The sequence below is a fragment of the Zonotrichia leucophrys genome, chromosome 3 (assembly GCF_028769735.1).
Source record: "Zonotrichia leucophrys gambelii isolate GWCS_2022_RI chromosome 3, RI_Zleu_2.0, whole genome shotgun sequence".
Classification (NCBI taxonomy): Eukaryota; Metazoa; Chordata; class Aves; order Passeriformes; family Passerellidae; genus Zonotrichia; species Zonotrichia leucophrys.
Window position 1 is genome coordinate 6,354,187 of NC_088172.1, and position 18,915 is coordinate 6,373,101.

An 18,915-nucleotide genomic window follows, 5' to 3' on the forward strand; every position below is an offset into this window, starting at 1 on the left:
TTTTTTTTTTTTTTTTTGCTGCTGCATAAGAAACCACAAGCTGTCACTCTACATCCCCTTTCTTCACCCTTTCTGGTCCCCAAAGGGAAATGCCTTGTATCATAGCTAATAATTTTTGCAGGGCTGTGTAATGAGTAAGACGTTCCAGCAAGGGTTGGTGTTTTTTTATGACACACAAAGTTGAGCACTGTAAACCAGACTTGACTAAAATCCAAACCAAAGTCTTTCCAATGGTGAGGGAAGTCAGTGGGAAGACAGGAACTGGATTAATTTAGGATCCTTCTGTCCTAGCTTTGCTTTTCTTTGTACTGAATGAAATTTTTGCATATACCCACGTGCCTCTTCAGTGTTTACGTTGCCAGTGTTGGTGCCCACATTGCTACAGAGAGAACCTTGAACATGTCTTCACTTCAGCACAGCAACTCCTGAAACTGGGATGCTTTTGTAATTTTGGGTGAAGCGGCGAAGTGCATATAAATGGCGTTGTGGCTCCTTGAATACCTCATAAAGAATAATTGCCTCAGAAGACATGGGAATATGTTCATCTTTTCGTTGAGTTGTCACTATCAGCAGGTATTGAAGGTGGACTGTACACTACTAGTTAACTCCTTTGACTTGTACCTTTCCTGCAGTGATTTCTGCAGTGGAAATGATTGTGGATCAGAAGGTCACACAGGGTTTTCAGCTGTCTCCTTCTCCTGACTTTTAACTAGGTTGCACCAACAAGATGCTGCTGTGTGGAATATATAGAGGAGGATTTCAGACTGTATTAGCCATCATGGCTCAATTTAAGCCGTTTTACTAAAGATCTCATAAAACGACGTGATTTTCTTCATTACCTAGTTACCTTTCTGGCCTGAGGTGCCTCAAAAATATTGAGAGAATCCTATGGATTTTTATACAGATGCTGTACAGAGAATGAGTTTTGCCATGTGATGGATAAAATAGCCCCTTAGCTGTACACTACCATTTAACTGAATTTTTAAGTTCATTTGCTTAGAAGAAGTACACTACAATAAAAGTTGGATGACACTGTCTCACCTAGAAGTAGAGATTTGATTGGGGAGGATGGGAATATATTTGTTAAAAACAATATGCTTCTGCCTTTAGTAAAGGCTTGATCTGAATAAATCCAAATCAAGCAAGAAGTCAGATGCATTTATATAACAGAACTGGCTGTGAGAACCTGGGGAAGAAGAAAGTCCTGTTTCAGTGAATTACATGTTTCTGTGCTATAGGTAATGTTGGCATTGATTGTTACATACCATGCAATGGATGTCATGCTGAAAAAAATAGTGAAAAATACACTAGTGTATGCAGTTTAAGAAACAGACAAAGGAGAGGAATGCCCATGTACACGTGTGTGAGTACACTTGTGGGGGGCAGGCAGTTCCCAGTCTGCCTCCTGAGGGATCTGTGCATGACACAGATGCTGGCTTTCAAGTCATTACACTCTCCACAGGGCCACCAAGTTTCCTCTGCTTGAAAGGGCTGGAAGTGCAAGGTGTGCTCCAGGTGAAGGCAAAAATCTGATGCTTTTTCCCACTGTTTCATGCTTACAGAGATACTGCTTCCCTTTGCTCCCTCCTGCACTGGGGATAGAGAGTCAGGAAGGAAACAGCATCATTTTCTGCAAAGATTACCAAGTCCAGCCTTCAACCCAGGACTGTCAAGTCCAGCCCAAAACCATGTCCCTAGGTGCCATGTCTACATGTCTTTAAAGACCTCCAGTATTCCAATACTGAAGTCCTTTTAGTTCAAGGCAATTTGATCTTCTCTTAAGGTTTAAGACCTGGAAGCACCAAGTGGAGAGCTGGGAGGTTTCCTCCCACCCCCAAATGCTCACAGGAGGTCCTGCCAGGCTGGCCAGTTAAGCTGCTTCCCCGTTGCTCATGGGTGGCAGAGCTCTGTGTGACAGAGGTGACATGGTGACCTTTGCAGTGAAGACAGGTGTAGAACAGAGACAGGAAGATTGCCCATGGTGTAGGCAGTCACTGCTGCCACTTCCCTTTGGGCTAGTGTCCTGTCTCACTTGTTGGAAAAGCAGTTCCCATGGAATAAGAAAGCTGAAATCCTCCTTTTCTTTTTAATTTCTAGCCAGGGGAGATTGTTTCACAGTCTGCATCCCATACAAGCAGTGACTACCAGTGCATATTTGGTATATATATTCAATATATTAATTTACTCCTTCAGCTGCGTGCATGCATCATCAAGGAGCAGGACACCTTCATATGTTCCCTTTTGCTTTGGAAACCTTGGTGATGGCTTGCTGGGATGAATGTCCCCTTTATGGCTTTCTCCTGATGCCCTGCATGTAGCAGTTCTCAGGGAGTGTGGCTGTGGGATCAGCCAAGACTGCTACCCTCCCTGTGATGACACTGGAGGGCAGAGCAGCGAGGTGTGATGCAGAAAGGCCTCAGGAGATCCTGGGTCTGCATTTCCCCAAAGCTGAACCTTCCTGCACTGGCCTGTGTTGGGTACAGCAAGCTCAAACTCACGCAAGGGACTTGGCGAGAACGGCTCTTCTGCTTGGGGTGGTTTCTTCACACTCTCAAGTCGCATCCCCGAAACAAACAAACAAAGCCAAACAAAAAATGCTTCAGAAAAACCCAAGTCCCAAGTACCTTTTCCTTCATAGTATTCTTAATTTGATTAGTGGCTTTGGTGTCCTGGGCTTTTTCCATCCGAAAGTAAGAACTCAGGGAATTTAAGTTGTTTGTTCCCTTCTATACAGCAAAGTAAAAAGGTACAGGAGAAATCATATTTTGGCAGTTGAGGTAACTTACAGTAAAACTTAAGATTTTATTAGTTTTCTTCCAAGATGGAGGAGAATTGTTTTTACCTCCTAGGTAACTAATCAGCTGAAGTTTTTGACTTAATAGTTGAATTGCCTTTATTTCAGCCCTGTTGACTCTTGGACAGAATCCAGTGAAATAATGCATTTAATATGATGCATTGAAAATATTTATAAAATTTTGTTACTTAGGGGAGGAAGGTGGGAGTTTCCACTTTAGTGCTTTTATAAATGTAGATCAATCTACACTGATTAAGCATGGATGATTTCATTTCAGTCAACAGCACAAGGCAACGTCCATCCTGACTATAACAGTGGAAATGTCCTTTGCTTTGCTTAAATCTGTCTAAGAGTATGTCATCTATCATGGTGAAGAAATTCTATGCAGGGTGTGTGAAATGAGTCTGTATGAAATTTCATCCCTCCCTAATGTTTTGCAGGAGCTCTTCTTGGTTGAAGTAACATATTGTGAATTTTGTAGAGAAATTAGGTGAGTCATTCTTGCACTGATGCAGGTATAGGGTAGCTTCTACAAAGGAAAAATGTTGCCCCCCCTCAGGACTTTTGAACACTCAAAGCACTATTTTGTACAAGTGTTAAGGGGGGGAAAAATAGAAAATTAACTCCTTGTATTGCCCAGCTAACGTCCTGAATGAATTTGCTCTGCATTCTTGTGTGGTCCATGCTCTGAGATTTGGTGATCTCAGGGAGAGCTGCTGGAGGACTGGATGTCCTGTGCACAACATGAAGCAGTGGCTTTTAAGGGCTTCTCATGAAGCCCATTTGGCAGGTGCTGTGAGTGCTCATTTTGCTTGGCTTTGTTTCTTTTCCTGAATTTAAGCTAGTTTGTGGTTCAAGTTTGCATCACCACTGAAGCTCTGCTCACCTCAGCTGACTACAACTTTGTGTCCATTACTGATTCCAGAGTGTAAACTAGATAGGTTATTTGTCCTGTCCTGAGGAAGAAGAGGAGTTAAAATTTAAGAGCTGCCTGTGGTGGACATGAGTGCTGACTAACACCTTTCTTGAGTACATGGAAATCAATTTGGACCTTGTCTGATGAATGCCACTGCTGGAGTTCTTTCTTTTCCTTATGGAGGTACATATGAGAATCGAGAAATAAATGCGTTCACTTAAGATAACATTGTGTGACAGCTGAGAACAATTAAAACTCTTACTTGTAGCTGTATTTTTTTCCTTCCTTTCTACAGCAGGAGGGTGGTGTCTGCTGCTCTGAGGAGTTGATACAGGCTATTTGTCACTGCTGTGATCTTATCTAGAACAAGTATCCTGCAAGGTTATTTATTTTACAGCCTTTTCTTCTAGTTTTGCACAACACACAGATCTTGGTAGATGGGAAAGGGTTTTTTTTTTTTTTCTTACTAGAGTCTTTTTGGCAATAAACACATGCCTAACTGTAAGAGAAAAAACTTTCACAACCAAGCTTGTTTTGTGAAGCCCAAACATTTGTGAAGCTTACAAACCCTCAAACTTTGCATAATGTGCCCATCCCTGGTCTCAAACATGAAGTGGCAGAAGAGGGAAGTGTTACTTTTTTTAACCAACAACTTATGACTGTGTCAACACATGACAATTTGTCAAAGCTTGCTGTAGCGGTACTGTAAATTAATTTTTAGCATCACTTGTGAGTGGTAAACACTTTGTGCAGTGTGAACAGCTCCTAGTACAGTGTGAGTTGTCAGCAGCTTGTGAGCTACCCTAAAAAAAAAAAAAAGCACAGAGGGAAGGATACAAGCTCCTCGTTTACTAGTATAAAATGGATCTGAGTCTGCAAAAATTCAACATGTAGTGGTATGTCAACTCAACCTTGAAAACTTGTCTTTTCCATTAATAGTAATCACCTGCAAGGCTGGGAAATCACAACTTTCCATTCTGTGCCCAAGCAGTGCCTGATAGCAAGCAGCTTTATCAGGCTCATGGCTTGGTGAAGTAGAGCCCTCTCTTTGCTCTTGGGTTTTGCCTTTGCTTGTTTGCTTTAAAAGCAGAACATGCAAGTGTGCTCTTTTGCTGAGAAGTCTCAAATCAATCACATAAAATGCCTGGAAAGAAATTAATATGGCAGCCCAAAGAGAAATGGTGGGAGCCGAGTGCTCTCTCCTGCTCACCTGTCCCCTTGCTGTTTCTCCTTGCCTATCTCGGCTGCTGTGGTGGAGCTGCCAGTGATGGTTCATACAATAGGAGTTGACATGATGGAAGAAAATTATTTGGTGCGAAAAGACAGGGAATATGTATTGTAGAAAACAACTTTTCAGATACAAATGTATTTTAACCTGTCACTTTAGCAGAACAAGCAGTAATAACCTCCCAACCTAACAATGACTGTTAAGCTGAATGTTAATTCGCTCAGTCGTTGAATTGCTAACATGTCTACAATTTACAAGTGAACACCCACTCAAGAGAGAGAAAATAGAAGTTGGTGCCTGGAATTCCTGGCCTTACTGAAATCACCTACATTTTTTTGGTACTAATTCATCTTGCATTTCCTGCGAGTGTTTTAAGTAGAACTAGATGAGAAAAACAGCTGGGCGCGTTTGTTTGCTGCTTTGATGCGCTCAGTGCGGGGTTTTTTCTCAGGCACAGTCGCTCTTGGCTTATACACCATAGGGCGCTTTGGCTGCACCCTGGGGCTTGTTCCTGTGAGCAGGCAGCACATGTGAAGCTTGGCACAAGAACTGTTGAGACCTGCTAAAGCTAGTTTTAACCTGGTCATGGTTTTAAAGAGAAAGATGACTTTGTTTGTGTATTTGCTCATAAAGAATTTTGGTTGTATTTCCTTTTCTAGATACAACTGTAAGTGCTGCCTGTATGAAAGAGCTGAGCCACACCATCCAGTAAATTGTCTAGAGCAGCAGTTGGCTTGCTTGGAAATCACTTCCAGGACTGCGTTGTAAGTAAGTGTTTTTACAAAAGCATCATCAAATGGTTTCTTCAGTTTTGGGGTGATTTTGAGATATTCTGGTTGTTTCTTATAATTTCACAATTTTATTCTAATATCTAGTGAGACACTAACAATGCATGTGGGAGCTGGAGCACCCCCATATCTGTGCATAGCATAAAACCAAAGCCCTTTCAAGGCTTTTTGCTCTCTTGCTCTAGACCTCCCCAGCAAAGTACCTGAACTGAGCACAGGCAGCTACACAGAAGCCTAGAAAGGTATTTGGCCAAATACATACTGATCTATTTTGTTATTAACTCTATGACATACATGTTTTTTGAGTGTTCATTCCAGCCTGTACTTCAGCCTTTTAGCTGTGCTGGTATAGCCCTGCTAGAGTGAATTTTTGTGGAGGTTTTCATAAACTGTGATCTGCCTCAGTCTGAAATGATCCATGAATAGATGCCCTGTCTGATCCAAAAAGTGCAGTGCTTTGGCCCTTTGACCATGCAGGGGGTATTGCTAGGGAACCTCAGCAGGCTGTGAATAGAGGTGAATTTGGTCAGCTGCATCTTCTTTCTATGATCATAGAATGATAGAATATCCTGAGTTGAAAGGGATCCATAACAATTTTTCAGATCATCCTAGGTGATGAGTGAGTCCCAATGAAAATGACCCTACTTCAGATCACAAGCCAATTGCATTGTATATGGCATTGAGAATGTGTTTGCATTTAGAATGATAACATCATCCTAGAAAACTTTGATACGTACACCAAAACCCTTATTGTGCTATCTATACTGTTTATTTTGAAAGCATAATCCATTCAGGGATGTTTGTGAGCCAAAATTTTGTAATTTTTATTTCTTTTTATATTGTCTTCATTTTTCTGGTGCTGCAGGTTATGAGAAGTATGATATGAGAAGTATTTCTGACATAAGTGCATTTCCCTTGAAATGGCCTGTGATAACACAGTTGCTTGAGAGAGCAGTGCTGGGAGAGTTGGTGACTTAGAGTTCAAATGACTTAGTTAAGCATATTTATTATACAGGCTGCTCATATTCCTCAGCACCTTGCAGAATATTCCCCGCAGGTGAAATCTGCTGTACATAAACTAGGTATAATTTTTTTTTTTTAATGTTAATCCTGTCGCCAAGTCCTTCAATCACAGCAGTTGAGTCAGTTTTTTTGCTGTAGGTTTCTTTTTTGTGAATCTTTTCTCTGTAACTGACACACCTGGGTCACTCTCTAGGTGAGGTTGTGCTGGACAGGAATCTTTGGCTCGGCTCTGCCTGCAATTATCTGCCAGATACAGTAACTGCTGTTTTGTTCTTGTTCCATGATTGCTGGACCCGTGAGGCACTCAGCCCAATTCTGCATGGGTGAAGTTCAATGAGATGAAAAAAGGACTGGTCACGGTCAGTGATGGGACATTTCAGCTATGGCAAATGTGCAGAGAACAAGTGGGGGAATTGTTTGGGGGAAATCAGGGCTCCAAAAAGTCCGAAGTCAAACAGTTTCCCAATTAGAAATTTCAAACAAGGCCTAATGTTTGTTTTCAGCAGCCATTAATGGTTCGTCTGGTTCTGGAACTTAAATCCTGACCTAAGCCACCATTGCTTTCATGGAACCATAAGATCATTAAGAATCATACAAGCAGAGTTTAGGTTGAAAAATACCTTCAAGATCAAGTCCAGCTGCTAACCCAGCACTGGCAAATCTACCACTAAGCCATATCCCTAAGTGCCACATCTACATGGCTTTTAAATACCTCCAGGAGTGGGGACCCAACCACTTCCCTGGGCTGCCTGTTCAATGCTTGGCAATTCCTTTATGTGAAGAAATTTTTCCTAATATCCAATGTAAATCTCTTCTGGAGCAACTTGAGGCCATCTTATCACTTGGGAGAAGAGACCAAGCCCCACCTGGCTACAGCCTCCTTTCAGGCAGTTGTAGAAAGCTGTAAGGTCCTCCCTGAGCCTTATTTTCTCCTGAAGGCTGAACAAACCCACCTCCCTCAGCTCATCAGGCTTGTGCTCCAGAGCTCTCACCTGTTTCATTGCTCATGAAGATGAGCACTTCTCGTTCTTTCTCACAGGCTCTGCTGCACTTGTTCACAGGAAGCCCCGCTGTCACTTGGGCTGATGCCACCATGGAGGTGCCCATAAACCCCTGAGGCTGTTTCAAGGGGAACAGCTTCTCTGTCAGTGTTAGTAATGGATTTTAGTCCAGTGTATGTCATGATGTTTGTATTGCTTTGGCACCAGGAGCTAGAGCTGTGCATTCATTTCATTTACCCCAGGGTAGTTGCTACTGATTTGGTTCAAACCTGGTGTTGCAGCCTGCATGCTGAGGCAATCTCAGTTACACCAGTTCCTGGAAGGATTGGCTATTCCAGTGTGGTTTTCTGCCTCATGTCCTTCCAGTTTAACTGTATTAGTCTGTTTAATGGTGCCAGAAGGCCACATATTTGCTCTCTGTGAAGCCTCAAACAGTAGATGCATGTTTTTAAATAGTTAAATAAACGTTAATTATGATTCACAAATAGTTTTTCCCCAACTATTAAGTAATATCAAACACTGAATTTTTCAGTCAGTAATTGTTTTTCCAGCTGCTGAGTGGGACGAAGTATTCAATATTTTTACAGAGTTATTTTTGCAGCTGCTTGGCTGCTTTAAGCATAAAAGTCCTATGTTATTTTGTAGGGCCTGACAGCCTTGGATGCACAGTGGGCACAAAAAGCCTGTGGTGGGAGCGGAATGATTACAGTCTTCAGATGCACCTTGGTTAGCTGTGGATAGTTTGGGCTGCATCCAAATGAGCTGAAAATAGCATATTGGGCACTTTCAAAAGTTTGTGGTTTTGCAACATTTTCTCACAAAAATGTGAAGTCTTTTTCTTTCTCACCGTGTGAGTTATTACACATGTGGAAATTAGTTATTTTTTCCTTTTCAAGATCTTGAGACATTCTGTGAGGGGATTCAGCCAGTGTGAATTATTTCATGAAATAGTGGTTTGACTCGTTGCACCTCCTTGCTAATAGTATAATACCAAAGGATTTTGTCTTAGAAGTGCATATTATGTGCTTTGCACAGAAAGATCTTAAAAAATGGTAAAATATCAATTAAACCACAAGGCACGGTGATAGTGAAAGAGTCATTGTTTTCACCCACCGTGACAACTACCCTGGCAGTGAGCACATGGCTCACACTTTCCCAGTGATTCATTAGCCAAGCCAGTAAAACATCCTAGGCAGTCTGATGCTGTGGCTTACTGGTAGCTGCTCTTCAGATGATTGCTCATGTCGACATGATGCATAGCAGTGTCAGAACATTCACTTTGGAACTTACCTTTTGTGCATCTCTTCTCTCTGGTTTTCCCACCAGATCTGCTCTGCTGCCTCACAGCGCTGCTGTTCACATAAGCAGTTGCTGTAACTCTGTGAAGCTACAAAGAGGAATCACCTTCTAAATATCACTGGTGGATTTTGATGAAGCCACAGTCATGAGCGCAGGGTGCACAGAGGACACAACACTGAGCTCTAGGGAGAGGATGATGTTGGTAGGGGAGGAGACCAAACTGTGAAGGATAAATTCTGTTTGATGTTCCATTGTGTTGGTTTTTTAAGCCAGAAAAGAAGCAGGATCAAAAGCCTTCACAAAGCAGAAGTGTGAGTGTAATGAAACGTAGTGACTAGACAAAATAAATAAAAAAAGAAGTTCACTGTAAAACCCACCAAACTTAAATTTCAAGGCCCCAGAAGAAGAGGTGATCTGTCAGCCACCCACCTTGGACTGGGCACCCAGCTGGAACTCATGGTCTGGGTTCAGTTCCCTGCCTCAGTCACAGGTTTCCTGTGTGTTCTCAGGCAACCTCCGTCATCTGCCCCATGACTGACTTCCTCATTTTGCAGTGGAGATCATCTTCTTCATGTTCATTGTGAGGACAAAGCTTACTAATGTTGCTGGAAGATGTGGATGTTGCAATGGGAAGAGCCACCCTGGAGACCAGAGCAAAAGGGATGTGCTTCCTCACAGGGGATAGATGGTCACCATGCTGCTCACATTTCTGTGTTACAGCGTAAAGGAAATTATTTCCAGATCTCAAAAGGGCTGATTTTCTTCTTTCCTAGTCATTCAGGCCTACTTTTTTTGTGGAGTTTGGCTGCCCCAGTGCAGCAGCAGGCATTTGGAATATTCCCTGTCTCTCACCTTTCTCCTCTCAGTCTGTCAGCTTATGTCTTTGAATCACTCCTGTCTGCTCAATGCGCGCACCCAGCACAACCCAATGGGATCGAAACACAGCTTCTGTCATCTCCCAGCTTACGTGGAGATCTCCTAACATGGAAATATGGTTGTTTGTAAGAAAGAAACCGAAGAGTGCTTGGGGCTGGTTGGAGGGGTACCAAAAGTGAGCCTAGCAGCTGAGGAAGGTGGTGTGAGCCAGTGGAATGTCACACTCACAGACTCCTGCCAAGGTGTGCACTGGCACAGTGTGGCTGTTAAGGATGCCCACATGGCCCATCACCACCACTGGCCCTCAGCCCCTCGGCTCCTCCACTCAGACCCTGCTAAGCAAAAATATTAATTTAGGGGTTTTTTTTCTGATGGTTATTCTGAGTAAGGAATCAGAAATGACAAGTCACACGCCTTTCGATGTGCCCTTTTATCTCCTTTGGGTTGGTTGTTGAACTTTTAAGTTCTCAGTACATGAGAACCAATGTCTTGTTCCTTCCAAGGCTGATCAGCTCAGAGTCCCTTGCCATGAGAAAACATGCATGATTTAAGATGTAGTGCTGTGGACACTAGACATCCTCTCTGTGCCTGCAGTGCTTGTTCCTTTTCCCAACTGGTGAAACTGGAAATTCAGTTTGCTTGCAGCTCTAAAGGACTAGTGCCTGAAAATGCAGCAACTGCTTAGTTGTCCATTGCTGTTTCAACCCCTCACCCAAGCTACAAATAATGAGTTATTGAGCTAATTTAGTTTTATACAGAAGTGATCTTCATCTTGCAAATCAGGAAGGCTATTTAACGCAGTGTAATTGACTTCAGCTGTAAGATTCAATGCACTTATCTAGGATTACAGTTCAATAAAATCTAATTGTGCTGAGAGCAACAGGAATTACAGAAACACCTGGGGATTGTTTTGTGCCTTTCCTGTGAACAAGGTGTGCTGAATGTCTTCTGGTCCTTATGGGTTGGGTTTTGCTGCCGAATGACCTGCAAATTGGTGGGAACAGCTTAAGGTGACACCAGTTGGCGTGGGGAGGTGAAGCCAAGCAGGTGAAATAATGGGTGGCCTTCTTCAGTGAGCTCTCATTTCTGTGTGCCTGGCCAGAGTCAGGCTGGGGGAGCAGGAAGTAAGCAATGTCTGGTTTCATTATGATGGTGATGATAATAGGATCCATGAGGTATGTGAGATTAAAAGCCCTATAACATTGTAGGCAAAGTCATCCACAGAGGACGAGGCCTGAAATCAGCTCAGTGCCTAAACATCCTTTTGTCTTGGCTCACCCAGTGTAGAAATAAATAAGGAAGAACGAGTATTTATTCAGTATTTCCTCTCACTATTTACCAAGTAGGAGCCTGTGTAAAGCCAATTGCTACCTGGAAACATTCGCTGGCCATCATGCATTGGCTTTATGACTGGGTGCTGCAATTGTAGAGAGCCTTTTTGCCCAAGTATTAATGAGCTTTTCATCAGCCACTCTGAATAAATGGGAAAGCATTAGATTTACTTTTTCACTTGCAGAGCTTTAGGGAAAAGTACAGACCTTTTAGTGGGATCAGGACACTGGCACAGGTAGTGAGTAATTTGGGATTATGGCGGAGCAGGCAGTGTGTCAAGCGTCCTTGTGACACACATGAGGTGCAAGCTTTGTTATTCTCTTGTATAGAGAGACATCCCAAACATCAATCTTTGGTCCAAACATAAGGTTGTGTAATTAGGAGTGCTTACCTAACTTCCTGCTTATTTTCTCCATTATTTCTCTCAGTTATTAATTACCCTGTTGCAAGCAGGAAAGGAAAAATATACTTTCAGACCAAAGTAACAGATTTGGCTGGTTCCAGTACTCTGACTTCATAAGCAATAAAATACATAATATTGCTTGCTACAGCACATGCTGTACTAATCATTCTCTGTGCAACTGCCTACTTTTTACATCATTTTAAGGAAATGCCAGGACTATGAGGAGTAATAAAACAAGACAATAATGGCAGAACAGGTAGGTTTAATCGTACAAGTTAAAAACAAAACAAAAAAGACCTCCATCTCCAAAAGCCATCAGAACTGTAGAAAGAGGCTCTTTCAGCCTGACAAAGTTAACCTGTAATTACTGAACTCAGAGGACATCTTTCTTACACAGGAACGAGCAGTGAGAATGGATCATGCAGGATGTCCCTGAAGCTGCTGCAGTCACATTTTAAGAGCAGAGAGATTGAAAAGAAAATAATTTTTTTTCTGGTTATGGAGTTGGCACTGCTTGTGGCCTAATGGTTCCTGGTTCTTACTACTGCTTTGGGTGATCGTTAACTGGATGGTTAAAATACTGATGTTGAACTTCTGTTTTCAGGTGACATGAAACTGAAGAAGAAATTCATGTCATGCCTAAGGTTTCAGTTTGAGTTGAGCTGTCAGGGAGAACTAGATAGACATTTGAACACAGTCTTTGCTGTTTTGGTTAACTTTATGAGGTGATAAACCCTATTTTACTTTGTTTCCCACGCCTTTATTTTTTAATCGAGACACTCAAGATTTGGTGCAAAATTGACTTAAAAACAATTACAGGGCCACTTCAAAATGTGTCTGCTTTGCATGCATCAAAGTATTAATGTTAGCTTGTGCACAACCTGCTGGTATGCAGCAGCAGACGGCAAATGGTTTGTTAGTATTGGCAATGCTCTCACAAAGCCAAATACAATTCTTACATTTGCTGGCTTGACAGCCCAAAGTGCTTTTCGTTCCTATCCTTTTTTTTTCTGCTTCCTCTGTCTTCATATTGCCACCCTTGGACCTTAGAGTAGTAAAATGAAACTTCAAAGAGTTCATGAAAGTTATAGTTGAAAACATGTTATCTTAGGTCAGGCAGATGAAACCAGTGCTAAGTCCAGTCTCTTCTCAAATCTGGCCAAAATAGTGTTTCACCTACATTTGGGAAGTGTGACAGTCCATGTCTCTCTAAAATAGCTGAAGTTGATAAAAGTGTTGTTCAGAAAAATACAAGACTCCCTAAGATGTTGCAAGGCTGATGATACTCATTGGATTCTGTGCTGAGCAGAGCTGAATCTATATGCTTCTGGACATTATTTCTGAAACATGGTTGAGATTTCATCTTGTTTAGTATTGTCATAGGTTTGTTGTATAAGTCTAGCTATGCAGTGATTTCTTACTTCAAAGAAAATGCTTGCCTGAAGATTTTTTTTTTTAAAGCAAGGTTTTAATTTAAATCGAGTTCCACTCCATTCAGAAGAGTATGATTTTTGCAGTTATGTCTAATATTAGTTTCATGTCCAACTGTCTACCACAGTTAGGGAAATAAAATCTAACATCATCTTCAGCCAGTAGATTGTTTCCTTTTCCCTTTTCATGCCATTTGTTTTTTTTCATTTCTTCTCCTCCACAGCTTTGGATTTTGTCTGTCTTCTTGTTTTAAAATCTGCTGTTGTAATTACTCCCAATACCCAGTGTTTAGATGGGTCCTTCTCCATCTTCTCCAAAGCATACCAAGGTTCTCCTCCTATCTCATGCCTTGTATTTAAGAATTAGTGGCATGATGTGTAATCCATGAGTTACTGATAGATGCTGAGAGCTGTGCCTCCAGCAGTGCTGGTGATGTACTCCAGCTGCTGGTAGGTGCTCAGTCTGCAGCACTGGGCTGGAGTTACTGCCAGATAAAAAACAAAAATTGGGCGTCACATCAGCAACATGGTTCCAGTGGAGTAGTTTAGGTGTAAGGGTAAAAGCTAATATAGACATGACCATTAATTTCTCACCCTTCCAAGGGCATTCTTCTAATTAAGATCATGTATACGCTATTGAAGGTTTCCAGTACTGTCCCCTTAATCTATAAATTATTGGTCCATTTAACAGGGCTCTGCATACAGCCCCAGCTAAGACACCTGGCTGGTACCCATTGATGCTGGTCCTCCTGCCCCAGTCAGCTCCTCTTCATTTACTTTCTGATGGAGTACCCTGCTCTTTCTGTTTCAGTCTCACATTGTTTCTCTAATTGGATTCTTTTTCTTTTGTCGCAATGATTTTGCTATTCCCGGGCAGATTCCCTGGGAATCTCAGAGTATGTCTGTCTAACATCACCCTTATCCTGGTAGTAGCAACCACTCTGTTTCGTGTCACCTTGTCTTCAGAAAACACCGCTAGAGGCAGTTGCAACCCCACTTGATGTTTCCCTATGTAGAAGATGTGAAAATACCTAATGAATCATTCAGGGGAGGTGTGACCTGCGGGATGCAGACGCGTGGGAGTGTTTATTTGTTGCCAGCATCAGAGGGGGAATCACTCCGTTATCCGAGTACCCATGTCAAAAGGTGGGAAATCAGCATGCTCTGAAGTTTCACTGTACCTTGATTCCTCTCCTATCTGTGTCTTCCTGGAAGGTAGTTAATTTTGGAAACACACAAAGAGGAGAAAAGCAGCAAGTAAATTCAGGATTTCCTTTGGGGGAGAGATCCCGCAGGGGAAGGAGGGAACTCTTTTAATAATCTTTGCAGCATTTAATCCCATGAAAGTGAAATAAAATCAGCGCTTCCACTGAGAATTGGCAGGGTATATTTCTGTAACAAGACCAGTTCTTTGTAGTACAGTCTGATTAAGACTGTATCGAGTTGATTGAGGAGAGCAAAATCTGGTTTTGACAGATGTTTCCCATGATCTGAAGAATACAAACACTCCTGCAAGATGACAGACGGCTTGTTTACATAAGAAATCTTTTTTTTAATTAAAAAAAAACCCAACAAAAACACACAAACACAAAGCAACGTTTGGATCAGTCATTCTGATCAAGGCAGTGTCAATTATTAGGCTGTAAAGGGAACTGATGACTCAACTTAGGCACAGCATTGCGGCGATCTCCGATTTTCGGTTTCATAACAGATTCTTTTCAGGAATGCTTTTCATTCATACCTGATGTTTAAATGTGTCTCTGGGAGCGTGTATCACTTTGTGAAGGGGATGTGAGAGACTGGTGTCAGCGTGCTCCGAGTGGCTGGGCAGAATTTGGGAGGCATTCCTGCACCTTAGTGGGATGCCCGGTGGGAGAAGGGTCCTCTGACACATCACATTGTGCACTCATACCTGCACATCGCCAGTGTTGTTACCATGGTAAATTTTATAGATAAGTTCACATCAGTAAAATTGAAAAGCACTTTGATTCAGAAAGTGAAATGTTTTGATGAGATCCCATGCTTAGTAATTCCAGCGAGTGCGCTTGTTAAAGCGGGTGAGTCAGAAATGGAAATGCAAAGCATTTCTCTGAACGGTGGCCGGAAATTAGCTTTGAAAACTGAAACAAAGCCCCAACCACAGTTTTATCTATTTACCTAACAATTCTAGATCTGTGAAAATCCCTTTGTCTTTGGGATACATTTCGATTCCTCTCTTGTATTGCTGGTGCGATCCTTGAGCTGGATAATTAACCATATGAGGACTTCTTTGGTGTGCCTGACTTTTTTGGTTTAAAAAATTGTGTCCTGTTAGTGACTTCATTGCCTCTGGCGCTGCCATATTCTGTCATGCTTGTGGTGCAATTTGGTGGAAATGTAAGTCAGGATGGGATGTTTTAATATTTGAGTTAATGTAATACTGAGGAAGAAAACCAGGGGAATTGAGTGGAGTCACTCAGCTGCTTATTACCCAATGCTCAAGTTGTGTGTGTACATACATATATCTGTATTTATGTATCTATATATGTAGCACACGAGGCTATCTGACTGTTCTGGCACAAAAAACTCCTCAGTTTGGGGCTGGCTGCTACCCAGCTTAGCATGGAGAGGCTTTGGTGGTCACAGGCCCCTCTGTCAGGACACATCCCTCCATCTGCAGGGAGAGGGCAGAAGGGGATCATGAGCATTTTCATGTTAGTAGTGGTCGTCTTGCTGCAAACAAATTTACAAATCAGCATATTGAGTGATAGATAGCAACATTCTTTTCCTTATCTTGCACCTTTCTTCTCTACTGACATCTTGGTACCTCTTGCTTATCCTTGCTGGAAGCTTTGGACTTGTCACTGAGCCTCAGGCAGCGTAAGGACTGACTGCTTTTCTGGCACCTGCAGTGTGGTCTGAAGCCCATCAATGTAAGTCATGGTGGAGGAGGACAAAGTAATAGATGTGTTTAAGGGACTTGCAATTCCCACGGCAAGGCTGGTAAAGTAGAGCTCGTTTCAAAGAGCAGGCGGTTTGGTGATTTTTCTTAATTACTGTTTACCTAAATAAATAAATAATGCATATTCATGGCTTTAACTAGAGTAAGTTGTGTTGAAATGTTTACCTCTCCCGAGGATAGTTATTAAGGGTGGAGTGTGGGGTGCAGCAATTAATAATAAAACATTTAGATGAGATTACAGAATGTTCTGATTAGAATAGTAAACATTATGCTAGAAATAAAAGCAAATAAACAAATCTGTCTTGAATTAAAAATAATAAATACTATGCTATCTGAAGAAACATGCAGAACAGAAGCAGTTTGGGTGAAGGGGCCATGCCCTTGGAGCTCTTCAATATCACAGAGAGGCTTCTTCAGTGTAAAAAGCACCCCTGTGGAAGAAAGCCCCTCATTTTAAGTCTGGAAAAAAGATGATACAAATATTGACATCCACACAGATTAGTGTGGCAGATGTAACACCTGTCAGCACCATTTTGAGGCTAGGATCCATTTATTCTTTAATCGTACAGTGGAGAGTATTTCACCTGCTTATATCAGTAGTAAATAAAACCTTCATTTGCATTGTGAACCTCCTCCCTCCTTATTTTGCACATTCCTTTGAATGAAATTCTTTGCTCAGCTGAGAGTTTGAAATTTGGATTCATCCTTTCATATCTTTTGGCTGTGGTTCCTTATCTGGTTAATCAGATCAAAGAGAGCCAGTGATGTGTTCAGAGATTCTTGTGACAGCTGTGTACCATTAGGCTGAATGATTAAAAAAACCCCATAATTGTAGTTTAGCAGAGTAAATACAGATTGGTCTTTCAGTTTAACATACGGTTGCAGGCAAACTGAGCCTTTGACAAAAGACCTGCTGCTTTAACCCCATGCAGACAAAATTGCTTTGCCCCCAGCCCCACCTGCCTCCAGCCATTTTGGGCCAGCAGAGGAGTGTGATTGGCAATGGGTGTATGTGCCCTGTTGCACTAGATTGAGGATGAAAAAGAAAATAGGGAATGGGCAGAAAGTAAGTAGGGAGCACCAAGGTAACGTGTGGGGACCATTAGCCTCAAAGCTCCTTGTGCAGCTGGGGTGGGCTCTCTTTTCTCATTCAGCTGTCCCTTTGCAGGCTGCTGTCCTTTCTGGGCTGTTTCCTAACTTGGGCATCTTTTGGGGATGAAGGCTTCCAGTCTCCCTCATCTAGACCAAATTGGTGCCCTCTAAAGTAGCTTCACAAGTGCTGGGATGCTCACTGGCACCTAGCACACCTGGCGTGCTGCTGGCATGTCTCCTGGACTCCCTATCATCTAGAAACTGAAAAGCAGCTTCTCTTTGGCTGGAAGTGTGGTCTGACTACTAGCACAGCTGACTGCTGGCTGTGCTGGAGTCTTTGCTTGTGTCAATCACCAGTGCAAGTCCCTGGCTGGTCTCTGAAACAGAGCAAGATGTTGAGGAACAAGCACGGGCGGATGGGCTGTCTTGTTCCCAGCACAGGTGCAGGGAATGTCCTGTTGACTTTGGTGCTTGTGAGGCATCTTCACAGCTGTTTTTTTCTGGCTGATAAATTTCCCTCAACCACATTTTGCTTCTCACCACAATGGCTAAACCTTTTCCCTGACCCATCTGCCTGCTCTGCAGGATCTGAGTGGTGTCTGTGTCCCAGAAGACAAGGGTGTTAATGGTGGCACAAGGTGTCCTGTTGGTCCATCTGCCCTGTAGCGGAGGGATGTGGTTTTATAAACATGGTGCATTTTCCCATTGGAAGAATCATTCTGGGCTACAGACAAGATTTCTCTGGAGCAGAAATACCCATTTCCATCTTCACCTTTTTTTTTTCCTAAGGGTTTCTGGGAGTTCCAGCTGCATGCCTTCTGGCAAAGCCAGCAGCAGCAGGGCTGCCAGAGCCTCGTGTGGGGTTTTGCAGGTTGAGAACATGTTGCACACACAGAGTGCACAGCACAGTAAAGCTGATATCAGCTCACAACTAATTATCTCTGTATAAAAATTCCCCTGCTCGCCCTTTTGCCGTTAGAGGCTCGCTGGTAAGATTTATGACTCTGGCTAAAATGAAGTACCATTTCCTTTTTCTCAGCATTACTGTGCATGGCCTCCCTGGCTTTTCTTGTTAAAAAGACCTGAGTTCACACAAGAGGGAACATATTTTTGAACCACTTTCCCATCACCATTCTCCCTTTCTCTTTTTTATATTTTTAACAACCACTGAAGATCACCCACAAAGCAATTTCATGTCTTTTGACTTTCCCCTGTTTGGAGTAAGGGGTGGAGACAGAGAAGATGAGAGGCAGCTCCTTCATGGGAGATGGAGCATGTGCTCACTTTCAGCCCATAGCTTGCACAAGCAGGATGTGTACCATCAACATGGGCTCCCTCTTCATAGCTTGGTGAGCAGCTATGGCATCCAAGATTTACATGAGCTAAAGGATAATTTCCTCACTTCATGCTGTAACATGGGGGACCACCTGTACAGCTGGAGAAAAAGCTGTTTCTCCTGCCCTTATGTTGCGCATGTATGTCCTCATTTGACAGGATGACGAAAATGAGACCACTGACTGAACTTTCTGAACTTGCTAATATATGGCTGACTTCATCCTAAATCACCTTAAAATTAGTTTGTGTGACACTGTAAGGCAGTTGGGGTTTTTTTCTGAGTACAGAGGGAAAAAAGGGAGCGATGTTGAGCTGCTGCCATCTCTTCCCAGTTGCAGTGAGACGTAGTTATTTTTGTATTAGAGCTTGGAGGAAAACCGGTAGAGATGCCAGATAAACCTCCCCAAAACAAACATTTGTGTTAATACTTAAATATTGTTCATCTTTTGCAGCATTT

General features: G+C 42.4%; 1 protein-coding gene across 5 annotated transcripts in view; it reads left to right on the forward strand.

Annotated features, from left to right (window-relative positions):
* Window positions 1-18,915, forward strand: part of BACH2 (BTB domain and CNC homolog 2) — a 183,450-nt gene that overhangs the window by 79,157 nt on the left and 85,378 nt on the right. For 4 of the 5 annotated variants that reach the window (XM_064707286.1, XM_064707285.1, XM_064707289.1 and 1 more), the window contains one exon: window positions 5,598-5,706. The gene's annotated coding sequence lies outside the window, so the exon portion shown is untranslated. The remainder of the gene's footprint in view (window positions 1-5,597; window positions 5,707-18,915) is intronic. The other variant, XM_064707287.1, reaches the window with a different exon arrangement.